This window comes from Opisthocomus hoazin, chromosome 13 (assembly GCF_030867145.1).
Source record: "Opisthocomus hoazin isolate bOpiHoa1 chromosome 13, bOpiHoa1.hap1, whole genome shotgun sequence".
In the NCBI taxonomy this organism is placed as follows: Eukaryota; Metazoa; Chordata; class Aves; order Opisthocomiformes; family Opisthocomidae; genus Opisthocomus; species Opisthocomus hoazin.
Window position 1 is genome coordinate 11,815,404 of NC_134426.1, and position 13,207 is coordinate 11,828,610.

The window sequence follows — 13,207 nt, forward strand, 5'->3', positions numbered from 1 at the left end:
AGATATTAGCTGCTGTCTAGCTGCATCTGATGCCGGATCCATGGTAGTGTATTTCCGCACTGCTGTTCGTAATCTATCTAAGAATTCTGTCGGAGTTTCTGTCGGACCTTGTTTTACTTCATACAAGGCTGACCAGTTTACTGCTTTCGGGATCCCGTGTTCCAGCCCATACTGAATCCAAATACGGTATTGCTGTAACAGTCGATACTGGGTTTGATCATTAGGGTCCCACCCCGGGTCTCTAAGTGGAACATGTTGTTCCTCGGTCCCTTGTAAAGTACCTGCAGTAATTTGTGCCCTCACATGATCCCTTGCTGTTTTTAACACAATTCCTTTCTCAGTCTCTGTCATTGCCTCTAACATCAAATCCACATCTTTCCAATCCGGATCCAAATTCTTAACTATCCATTCAAATTTCTTGGCTACCCTGCTAGGATCTTCCCTGTATTCCCTTACAGTTTCTCTCCATTTGTCTATATCTTCCATCTGGAAGGGTGTTCTTATCAGGGTTGGCCCCCCCGGCCCCATCGCCTGTCTTTAAGGGGCTTGGATGATGGGTCCCACCCTACTACGAGTCCGAGCAGTGATGGGACTTGACCCGCTAGATGGCGTTCCGTCCTCATCAGAGGACTTTCCCCGTCTGCGCGGGCGGGGGTTCCCGCAGTCGACCCAGCATCAGGGAGAGGGGGGGGTGATACAAAATCCTCCATACGCTCCTCTAATTTCTTCCGATTCCCTTTTGTTTTTAGACACCTTTGCCCTATGCTGCACGCAGAACAACACCGCTTAAGTCTTCTCGGATCTTTCTTTCTATCCCTTTCCAATGCCAACACAAGGGGATCCTGCGGGGCTAGATTTATACCACTTTCTTTTTGCCACTCGGGGTGATTTCGCAAAGTGAAAAACATATCGGCATATGAGACCTCATCCCATTTTCCTTCTCTTCTCAAGAACAACATTAGCTGTAGCAAAGTATTATAATCCAGGGTCCCATTCTCAGGCCACTTTGCCTCCTCATCTAACTTGTATAACGGCCACCATTGATTACAATACTTAACTAACGTCCTTTTATTCACACTACCTCCTGGGGGTCCCCCTATCTCCTTCCAATGTTGCAAAATACAGCCCAAGGGGCTCTTCTTCAGAATCTCTTTGCTCTGTGAAGTTCCCATTATGCAGCACGTCCACCTCTTTGTTCCCCAATCAATGTACAGCAAACCCTAACAAACAAACCTAAACAAATCCTTCTAACGCCGATAGCTCTAATTACTTAACCAAAATTCTATACTTTAAGCTAAGAGAAATAATTACTGAACCGTGATTTTACACCAGAACATTATACAACACTTATAACAAAACAACTATTATAATTATCACTAGTAGTATTCCGTCGATAACAACAATGGGATAATTACTTTAAAATAAACATTCACTGTTTTCTTACGCTTTGTTCTTTACCGGTCGCTTCCCTCGCGGGAGAACAGAACCGCAGGTCAAAACTCCACACTCACCCTTGTTTCTATGTCTCATTCACACAGAGGCCTCACACACAGTCACACAATTTTAACCTGGAGTTACTGCAATCCGAACCGTTTGCCAGAACCGTAGTCAATTTCCAGAATAATGATCCATGTATCAGTCAAGACCGTGTCCAGTGGGGACTCAAACCCCTACAGTGGGGACTCAAACCCCGCACAGTGGGGGCTCAAACCCCTATATACCTCTAAGGTGCTAGCAGCCCGGTATACTCTCCCTGCATTATTAAATTACGACTTAGGGGACTCGAACCCCGTTGCTTAGTAAAAAGTAGTAAAAGAATACCTTTACTCACGGATGGTCCTTGTCTGTTCCCGCGGTGATCCAGATAAGGCGAGGAGCCCCTTCGGGAAAAGGCTCCCGAGGGCCCAAGGGGGTCCTGTTCTTACCGGGTCCCGCAGCCGAACAGAGTGTGTCCCATCTGGGGTGCCAAATTGATTCGAAGATCCGGTAAGAAAAACCTAACAGTACAATGTATACTGTTAAGCAGGTATTCTTTATTGCGGCGCCGGGCACACGGGGGATTTCTCCTCCAAACGTGCGCGCCAGACACCCTGTTGCTTCAGGTTAAATACAATCACACAGGTAATTATTCATTATATTTCTAGGAACTAATTAGCATATGTAAATATCTTTCACGCATGTCTGCTAGTATCTTTGGGTGGTCTTCGGGGGTCCCAAGATGAAGGCCCATCCTCTTCATCACGCTGTTCACTGATTGACATTTGTTTTCTGCGCAAACTCAGTTCTAGCATTACGTATATCATGTCCTTCAGGTTGTTTTGCTCCAGTCTTGTTGCTCTCTTGGTGCCTCCTTATCTCTGTAGCTTAGCGCATTTGCCCTCCCAAGGCTGAGCTGTCTGGAGTAGAGTTATTTAGGAGTCTCTTTTATCCCACAATTATCCCAATTATTTGCTGAAAATCAAGACCACTTTTGTTTCACTTAATTATTTTGTCTAACGACTAAGTGATAGCTTGTCCCATGTCCTTCCACTACATTCCGTAATGAGAAAACAGGGATTAGTGTAACAGTTATATTGTTAGATCACTATGCATGCAGAAATACAAGTTACAGTACTAAAGACTACTAAAAACTAGAGAATATTAAGGCCTTTTTGTTGTAGTTTCACATTTCTTACAATCCTCTCTATCAGCCCTGCTCTTAAAATGCGAACGTCTGCAGGTAGCTGGCAGCCAGAAGGGGCTAGCCTGGAAAGCTGTAGCTCAGCCTCATCTGCCCAAGGCACTGCTCGCACAGAGGCACAGAGAATGGGGCTGCTTGCTTATCTTGCCACTTGAAACTTCAAACGCATTCTGCGAATGGTGGTGTCTCTGCCAGTCTTCTTTCCCAGCCCTGCTCCGAAAGTGCGAACGTCTGCAGATAGCTGGCAGCCAGAAGGGACTAGCCTGGAAAGCTGTTGCTCAGCCTCATCTGCTCATGGCACTGCTCGCACAGAGGCACAGAGACTGGGGCTGCTTGCTTGTGTTGCCACCTTAAACTTCAAACGTAGGCTGGGAAAATTGGTGTCCCAGCCAGGCTCCTTTCGCAGCCCTGCTCTTAAAATGCGAACATCTGCAGGTAGCTGGCAGCCAGAAAGTGCTATCCTGGAAAGCTGTTGCTCAGCCTCATCTGCCCATGGCACTGCTCGCACAGAGGCACAGAGACTGGGGCTGCTTGCTTGTCTTGCCACCTCATACTTCAAACGTAGCTTATGGGATCCGTGCCGGCAGCCTGAGGCAGCCCTGCTCCGAAAAAGCGAACGTCTGCAGATACCTGGCAGGCAGAAGGGGCTAGCCTGGAAAGCTGTTGCTCAGCCTCATCTGCCCACGGCACTGCTCGCACAGAGGCACAGAGACTGGGGCTGCTTGCTTGTCTTGCCACCTCAAACTTCAAACGTAGCTTATGGGGTCCGTGCCGAGAGCCTGCGGCAGCCCTGCTCCGAAAATGCGAACGTCTGCAGATAGCTGGCAGGCAGAAGGGGCGAGCCTGGAAAGCTGTTGCTCAGCCTCATCTGCCCACGGCACTGCTCGCACAGAGGCACAGAGACTGGGGCTGCTTGCTTGTCTTGCCACCTCAAACTTCAAACGTATCTTATGGGGTCCGTGCCGGGAGACTGAGGCAGCCCTGCTCCGAAAATGCGAACGTCTGGGAATAGCTGGCAGGCAGAAGGGGCTATCCTGGAAAGCTGTTGCTCAGCCTCATCTGCCCATCGCAATGCTCGCACAGAGGCACAGAGACTGGGGCTGCTTGCTTGTCTTGCCACCTCAAACTTCAAACGTAGCCTGGGAATGGTGGTGTCCCAGCCAGGCTCCTTTACCAGCCCTGCTCCGGAAGTGCGAACGTCTGCAGATAGCTGGCAGACAGAAGGGGCTAGCCTGGAAAGCTGTTGCTCAGCCTCATCTGCTCATGGCACTGCTCGCACAGATGCACAGAGAATGGGGCTGCTTGCTTGTCTTGCCACCTCAAAATTCAAACGTAGCCTGGGAATGGTTGTGTCCCAGCCAGGCTCCTTTCGCAGCCCTGCTCTTAAAATTCGAACATCTGCAGGTAGCTGGCAGCCAGAAAGTTCTATCCTGGAAAGGTGTTGCTCAGCCTCATCTGCCCATGGCACTGCTCGCACAGAAGCACAGAGACTGGGGCTGCTTGCTTGTCTTGCCACCTCAAACTTCAAACGTAGCTAATGGGGGTCCGTGCCGGGAGCCTCCGGCAGACCTGCTCCAAAAATGCAAAGGTCTGCAGATAGGTGGCAGGCAGAAGGGGCTAGCCTGGAAAGCTGTTGCTCAGCCTCATCTGCCCACGGCACTGCTCGCACAGAGGCACAGAGACTGGGGCTGCTTGCTTGTCTTGCCACCTCAAACTTCAAACGTAGCTTATGGGGTCCGTGCCGGGAGCCTGCGGCAGCCCTGCTCCGAAAATGCGAACGTCTGCAGATAGCCGGCAGGCAGAAGGGGCTAGCCTGGAAAGCTGTTGCTCAGCCTCATCTGCCCACGGCACTGCTTGCACAGAGACACAGAGACTGGGGCTGCTTGCTTGTCTTGCCACCTCAAATTTCAAACGTAGCTTATGGGGTCCGTGCCGGGAGCCTGCGGCAGCCCTGCTCCGAAAAAGCGAACGTCTGCAGATACCTGGCAGGCAGAAGGGGCTAGCCTGGAAAGCTGTTGCTGAGCCTCATCTGCCCACGGCACTGCTCGTACAGAGGCACAGAGACTGGGGCTGCTTGCTTGTCTTGCCACCTCAGACTTCAAACGTAGCTTATTGGGATCCGTGCCGGGAGCCTCCGGCAGACCTGCTCCAAAAATGCGAACGTCTGCAGATAGCTGGCAGGCAGAAGGGGCTAGCCTGGAAAGCTGTTGCTCAGCCTCATCTGCCCACGGCACTGCTCGCACAGAGGCACAGAGACTGGGGCTGCTTGCTTGTCTTGCCACCTCAAACTTCAAACGTAGCTTATGGGGTCCGTGCCGGGAGACTCCGGCAGCCCTGCTCCGAAAATGCGAACGTCTGCAGATAGCTGGCAGGCAGAAGGGGCTAGCCTGGAAAGCTGTTGCTCAGCCTCATCTGCCCACGGCACTGCTCGCACAGAGGCACAGAGACTGGGGCTGCTTGCTTCTCTTGCCACCTCAAACTTCAAACGTAGCTTATGGGGTCCGTGCCGGTAGACTGAGGCAGCCCTGCTCGGAAAATGCGAACGTCTCCAGATAGCTGGCAGGCAGAAGGGGCTAGCCTGGAAAGCTGTTGCTCAGCCTCATCTGCCCACGGCACTGCTCGTACAGAGGCACAGAGACTGGGGCTGCTTGCTTGTCTTGCCACCTCAGACTTCAAACGTAGCTTATTGGGATCCGTGCCGGGAGCCTCCGGCAGACCTGCTCCAAAAATGCGAACGTCTGCAGATAGCTGGCAGGCAGAAGGGACTAGCCTGGAAAGCTGTTGCTCAGCCTCATCTGCCCACGGCACTGCTCGCACAGAGGCACAGAGACTGGGGCTGCTTGCTTGTCTTGCCACCTCAAACTTCAAACGTAGCTTATGGGGTCCGTGCCGAGAGCCTGCGGCAGCCCTGCTCCGAAAATGCGAACGTCTGCAGATAGCTGGCAGGCAGAAGGGGCTAGCCTGGAAAGCTGTTGCTCAGCCTCATCTGCCCACGGCACTGCTCGCACAGAGGCACAGAGACCGGGGCTGCTTGCTTGTCTTGCCACCTCAAACTTCAAACGTAGCTTATGGGGTCCGTGGCGGGAGCGTGCGGCAGCCCTGCTCTTTAAATGCGAATGTCTGCAGATAGCTGGCAGGCAGAAGGGGCTAGCCTGGAAAGCTGTTGCTCAGCCTCATCTGCCCACGGCACTGCTCGTACAGAGGCACAGAGACTGGGGCTGCTTGCTTGTCTTGTCACCTCAAACTTCAAACGTAGCTTATGGGGTCCATGCCATGAGCCTGAGGCAGCCCTGCTCCGAAAATGCGAACGTCTGCAGATAGCTGGCAGGCAGAAGGGGCTAGCCTGGAAAGCTGTTGCTCAGCCTCATCTGCCCACGGCACTGCTCGCACAGAGGCACAGAGACTGGGGCTGCTTGCTTATCTTGCCACTTGAAACTTCAAACGTAGCCTTAGAATGGTGGTGTCCCTGTCAGGCTTTTTTCGCAGCCATGCTCTTAAAATGCGAACGTCTGCAGATAGCTGGCAGGCAGAAGGGTCTAGCCTGGAAAGCTGTTGCTCAGCCTCATCTGCCCATGGCAGTGCTCGCACAGAGGCACAGAGAATGGGGCTGCTTGCTTGTCTTGCCACCTCAAACTTTAAACGTAGCCTGGGAAAGTTGGTGTCCCTGCCAGGCTCCTTTCGCAGCCCTGCTCCGAAAGTGCGAACGTCTGCAGATAGCTGGCAGGCAGAAGGGGCTAGCGTGGAAAGCTGTTGCTCAGCCTCATCTGCCCATGGCAGTGCTCGCACAGAGGCACAGAGAATGGGGCTGCTTGCTTGTCTTGCCACCTCAAACTTCAAACGTAGCCTGGGAAAGTTGGTGTCCCTGCCAGGCTCCTTTCGCAGCCCTGCTCCGAAAGTGCGAACGTCTGCAGATAGCTGGCAGGCAGAAGGGGCTAGCGTGGAAAGCTGTTGCTCAGCCTCATCTGCCCATGTCAGTGCTCGCACAGAGGCACAGAGAATGGGGCTGCTTGCTTGTCTTGCCACCTCAAACTTTAAACGCATGCTGGGAAAGTTGGTATCCCTGCCAGGCTCCTTTCGCAGCCCTGCTCCGAAAGTGCGAACATCTGCAGATAGCTGGCAGCCAGAAGGGGCTAGCCTGGAAAGCTGTTGCTCAGCCTCATCTGCCCATGGCACTGTTCGCATAGAGGCACAGAGAATGGGGCTGCTTGCTTATCTTGCCACTTGAAACTTCAAACACATGCTGGGAGTGGTGGTGTCCCTGCCAGGCTCCTATCACAGCCCTGCTCCGAAAGTGCGAACGTCTGCAGATAGCTGGCAGCCAGAAGGGGCTAGCCTGGAAAGCTGTTGCTCAGCCTCATCTGCCCATGGCACTGTTCGCATAGAGGCACAGAGAATGGGGCTGCTTGCTTGTCTTGCCACTTGAAACTTCAAACGCATGCTGGGAAAGTTGGTATCCCTGCCAGGCTCCTTTCGCAGCCCTGCTCCGAAATTGCGAACGTCTGCAGATAGCTGGCAGCCAGAAGGGGCTAGCCTGGAAAGCTGTTGCTCAGCCTCATCTGCCCATGGCAGTGCTGGCACAGAGGCACAGAAAATGGGGCTGCTTGCTTGTCTTGCCACCTCAAACTTCAAACGTAGCCTGGGAAAGTTGGTGTCCCAGCCAGGCTTCTTTCGCAGCCCTGCTCTGAAAGTGCGAACGTCTGCAGATAGCTGGCAGCCAGAAGGGGCTAGCCTGGAAAGCTGTTGCTCAGCCTCATCTGCCCATGGCACTGTTCGCATAGAGGCACAGAGAATGGGGCTGCTTGCTTATCTTGCCACTTGAAACTTCAAACGTAGCCTGGGAAAGTTGGTGTCCCTGCCAGGCTCCTTTCGCAGCCCTGCTCCGAAAGTGCGAACGTCTGCAGATAGCTGGCAGCCAGAAGGGGCTAGCGTGGAAAGCTGTTGCTCAGCCTCATCTGCCCATGGCAGTGCTCGCACAGAGGCACAGAGAATGGGGCTGCTTGCTTGTCTTGCCACCTCAAACTTTAAACGCATGCTGGGAATGGTGGTGTCCCTGCCAGGCTCCTTTCGCAGCCCTGCTCCGAAAGTGCGAACGTCTGCAGATAGCTTGCAGCCAGAAGGGGCTAGCCTGGAAAGCTGTTGCTCAGCCTCATCTGCCCATGGCACTGTTCGCATAGAGGCACAGAGAATGGGGCTGCTTGCTTGTCTTGCCACTTGAAAATTCAAACGCATGCTTGGAAAGTTGGTGTCCCAGCCAGGCTCCTTTCGCAGCCCTGCTCCGAAATTGCGAACGTCTGCAGATAGCTGGCAGCCAGAAGGGGCTAGCCTGGAAAGCTGTTGCTCAGCCTCATCTGCCCATGGCACTGCTCGCACAGAGGCACAGAGAATGGGACTCCTTGCTTGTCTTGCCACCTCAAATTTCAAACGCGTGCTGGGAAAGTTGGTGTCCCAGCCAGGCTCCTTTGGCAGCCCTGCTCCGAAAGTGCGAACGTCTGCAGATAGCTGGCAGCCAGAAGGGGCTAGCCTGGAAAGCTGTTGCTCAGCCTCATCTGCCCATGGCACTGTTCGCATAGAGGCACAGAGAATGGGGCTGCTTGCTTGTCTTGCCACTTGAAACTTCAAACGCGTGCTGGGAAAGTTGGTGTCCCAGCCAGGCTCCTTTCGCAGCCCTGCTCCGAAAGTGCGAACGTCTGCAGATAGCTGGCAGCCAGAAGGGGCTAGCCTGGAAAGCTGTTGCTCAGCCTCATCTGCCCATGGCACTGTTCGCATAGAGGCACAGAGAATGGGGCTGCTTGCTTGTCTTGCCACTTGAAAATTCAAACGCATGCTGGGAATGGTAGTGTCCCTGCTATGCTCCTTTCGCAGCCCTGCTTCGAAAGTGCGAACGTCTGCAGATAGCTGGCAGGCAGAAGAGGCTAGCGTGGAAAGCTGTTGCTCAGCCTCATCTGTCCATGGCAGTGCTCGCACAAGGGACAGAGAATGGGGCTGCTTGCTTGTCTTGCCACCTCAAACTTCAAACGTAGCCTGGGAAAGTTGGTGTCCCAGCCAGGCTCCTTTGGCAGCCCTGCTCCGAAAGGCGAACGTCTGCAGATAGCTGGCAGCCAGAAGGGGCTAGCCTGGAAAGCTGCTGCTCAGCCTCATCTGCCCATGGCACTGTTCGCACAGAGGCACAGAGAATGGGGCTGCTTGCTTATCTTGCCATTTGAAACTTCAAACGCATGCTGGGAATGGTGGTGTCCCTGCCAGGCTCCTTTCGCAGACCTGTTCTTCAAATGCGAACGTCTGCAGATAGCTGACAGCCAGAAGGGGCTAGCCTGGAATGCTGTTTCTCAGCCTCATCTGCTCATGGCACTGCTCGAACAGAGGCACAGAGAATGGGGCTGCTTGCTTATCTTGCCACTTGAAACTCCAAACGTAGCCTGTGAATGTTGATGTCCCAGCCAGGCTCCTTTCACAGCCCTGCTCCGAAAGTGCGAACGTCTGCAGATAGCTGGCAGCCACAAGGGGCTAGCCTGGAAAGCTGTTGCTCAGCCTCATCTGCCAATGGCACTGCTCGCACAGAGGCACAGAGACTGGGGCTGCTTGCTTGTCTTGCTACCTCAAGCTTCAAACGTAGCCTGTGAAAATTGATGTCCAGCCATGATCCTTTCGCAGCCCTGCTCCGAAAGTGCGAACGTCTGCAGATAGCTGGCAGTCAGAAGGGGCTAACCTGGAAAGCTGTTGCTCAGCCTCATCTGCTCATGGCACTGCTCGCACAGAGGCCCAGAGACTGGGGCTGCTTGCTTAAATTGCCACTTGAAATTTGAAACGCATGCTAGGAATGTGGGCGATCCCTGCGAGGCTCCTTTCGCAGCCCTGCTCCGAAAATGCGAACGTCTGCAGATAGCTGGCAGCCAGAAGGGGCTAGCCTGGAAAGCTGTTGCTCAGCCTCATCTGCTCATGGCACTGCTCTCACAGAGGCAGAGAGACTGGAGCTGCTTGCTTGTCTTGCCACCTCAAACTTCAAACGTAGCCTGTGAAAGTTTATGTCCCAGCCAGGCTCCTTTCGTAGACCTGCTCCGAAAGTGCGAACATCTGCAGATAGCCGGCAGCCAGAAGGGGCTATCTTGGAAAGCTGTTGCTCAGCCTCATCTGCCCATGGCACTGCTCGCATAGAGGCAGAGAGAATGGGGCTTCTTGCTTATCTTGTCACTTGAAACTTCAAACGCATGGGGGGAATGTGGGTTGTCCCTGCAAGGCTCCTTTCCCAGCCCTGCTCCGAAAGTGCGAACGTCTGCAGATAGCTGGCAGTCAGAAGGGGCTAACCTGGAAAGCTGTTGCTCAGCCTCATCTGCCAATGGCACTGCTCGCACAGAGGCACAGAGACTGGGGCTGCTTGCTTATGTTGCCACTTGAAATTTGAAACGCATGCTAGGAATGTGGGCGATCCCTGCCAGCCTCCTTTCGCAGCCCTGCTCTTCAAATGCGAACGTCTGCAGATAGCTGGCAGCCAGAAGGGGCTAGCCTGGAAAGCTGTTGCTCAGCCTCATCTGCTCATGGCACTGCTCTCACAGAGGCAGAGAGACTGGAGCTGCTTGCTTGTCTTGCCACCTCAATCTTCAAACGTAGCCTGTGAAAGTTTATGTCCCAGCCAGGCTCCTTTCGCAGCCCTGCTCCAAAAGTGCGAACGTCTGCAGATAGCTGGCAGCCAGAAGGGGCTAGCCAGTAAAGCTGTTGCTCAGCCTCATCTGCCCATGGCACTGCTCGCAGAGAGGCAGAGAGAATGGGGCTTCTTGCTTATCTTGTCACTTGAAACTTCAAACGCATGGGGGGAATGTGGGTTGTCCCTGCAAGGCTCCTTTCACAGCCCTGCTCCGAAAGTGCGAACGTCTGCAGATAGCTGGCAGTCAGAAGGGGCTAACATGGAAAGCTGTTGCTCAGCCTCATCTGCTCATGGCACTGCTCGCACAGAGGCACAGAGACTGGGGCTGCTTGCTTATGTTGCCACTTGAAATTTGAAACGCATGCTAGGAATGTGGGCGATCCCTGCCAGGCTCCTTTCGCAGCCCTGCTCTTCAAATGCGAACGTCTGCAGATAGCTGGCAGCCAGAAGGGGCTAGCCTGGAAAGCTGTTGCTCAGCCTCATCTGCTCATGGCACTGCTCTCACAGAGGCAGAGAGACTGGAGCTGCTTGCTTGTCTTGCCACCTCAAACTTCAAACGTAGCCTGTGAAAGTTTATGTCTCAGCCAGGCTCCTTTCGCAGCCCTGCTACAAAAGTGCGAACGTCTGCAGATAGCTGGCAGCCAGAAGGGGCTAGCCTGTAAAGCTGTTGCTCAGCCTCATCTGCTCATGGCACTGCTCGCACAGGCGCACAGAGACTGGGGCTGCTTGCTTGTTTTGCCACCTCAATCTTCAATAGCAACCTGAGAAAGGTGGTGTCCCAGCCAGGCTCCTTTCGCAGCCCTGCTCCGAAAGTGCGAACGTCTGCAGATAGCTGGCAGCCAGAAGGGGCTAGCCTGGAAAGCTGTTGCTCAGCCTCATCTGCCCATGGCACTGTTCGCATAGAGGCAGAGAGAATGGGGCTTCTTGCTTATCTTGCCACTTGAAACTTCAATAGCATGGGGGGAATGTGGGTTGTCCCTGCTAGGCTCCTTTCACAGTCCTGCTCTTAAAGTGCGAACGTCTGCAGATAGCTGGCAGCCAGAAGGGGCTAGCCTGGAAAGCTGTTGCTCAGCCTCATCTGCCCATGGCAGTACTCGCACAGAGGCACTGAGAATGGGGCTGCTTGCTTCTCTTGCCACCTCAAACTTCAATAGTAGCCTGAGAATGGTGGTGTCCCAGCCAGGTTCCTTTCGCAGCCCTGCTCCGAAAGTGCGAACGTCTGCAGATAGCTGGCAGCCAGAAGGGGCTAGCCTGGAAAGCTGTTGCTCAGCCTCATCTGCTCATGGCACTGCTCGCACAGAGGCACACAGACTGGGGCTGATTGCTTCTCTTGCCACCTCAATCTTCAAACATAGCCTGGGAAAGTTGGTGTCCCTGCTAGGCTCCTTTCGCAGTCCTTCTCTTTCACTGCGAACGTCTGCAGGTAGCTGGCAGCCAGAAGGGGCTAGCCTGGAAAGCTGTTGCTCAGCCTCATCTGCCCATGGCACTGTTCGCTTAGAGGCACAGAGACTGGGGCTGCTTGCTTATCTTGCCACTTGAAACTTCAAACGCATGATGGGAATGGTGATTTCCCTGCCAGGCTCGTATCACAGCCCAGCTCCGAAAGTGCGAACGTCTGCAGATAGCTGTCAGCCAGAAGGGGCTAGCCTGGAAAGCTGTTGCTCAGCCTCATCTGCCCATGGCACTGTTCGCTTAGAGGCACAGAGACTGGGGCTGCTTGCTTATCTTGCCACTTGAAACTTCAAACGCATGATGGGAATGGTGGTTTCCCTGCCAGGCTCGTATCACAGCCCAGCTCCGAAAGTGCGAACGTCTGCAGATAGCTGGCAGCCAGAAGGGTCTATTCTGGAAAGCTGTTCCTCATCCTCATCTGCCCATGGCACTGTTCTCACAGAGGCACAGAGAATGGGGCTGCTTGCTTATCTTGCCACTTGAAACTTCAAACGCATGTGGGGAATGATGTTGTCCCAGCCAGGCTCCTTTCCCAGCCCTGCTCCGAAAGTGCGAACGTCTGCAGATAGCTGGCAGCCAGAAGGGGCTAGCCTGGAAAGCTGTTGCTCAGCCTCATCTGCTCATGGCACTGCTCGCACAGAGGCACAGAGAATGGGGCTGCTTTCTTGTCTTGCCAACTCAATCTTCAAACGTAGCCTGGGAAAGTTAGTGTCCCAGCCAGGCTCCTTTACCAGCCCTGCTCCGAAAGTGCGAACGTCTGCAGATAGCTGGCAGGCAGAAGGGGCTAGCCTGGAAAGCTGTTGCTCAGCCTCATCTGCCCATGGCACTGCTCGCACAGAGGCACAGAGAATGGGGCTCCTTGATTGTCTTGCCACCTGAAACTTCAAACGTAGCCTGGGAATGGTGGTGTCACTGCCAGGCTCCTTTCGCAGCCCTGCTCTTAAAATGCGAACGTCTGCAGGTAGCTGGCAGGCAGAAGAGGCTAGCCTGGAAAGCTGTTGCTCAGCCTCATCTGCCCATGGCACTACTCGCACAGAGGCACAGAGACTGGGGCTGCTTGCTTCTCTTGCCACCTGAATCTGAAATAGTAGCCTGAGAATGGTGGTGTCCCAGCCAGGTTCCTTTCACAGCCCTGCTCCGAAAGTGCGAACGTCTGCAGATAGCTGGCAGCCAGAAGGGGCTAGCCTGGAAAGCTGTTGCTCAGCCTCATCTGCCCATGGCACTGTTCGCACAGAGGCATAGAGAATGGGGCTTCTTGCTTATCTTGCCACTTGAAACTTCAAACGCATGTGGGGAATGTGGGTTGTCCCTGCCAGGCTCCTTTCACAGCCCTGCTCCGAAAGTGCGAACGTCTGCAGATAGCTGGCAGCCAGAAGGGGCTACCCTGGGAAGCTGTTGATCAGCCTCATGTACTAATGGCACTGCTCGCACAGAGG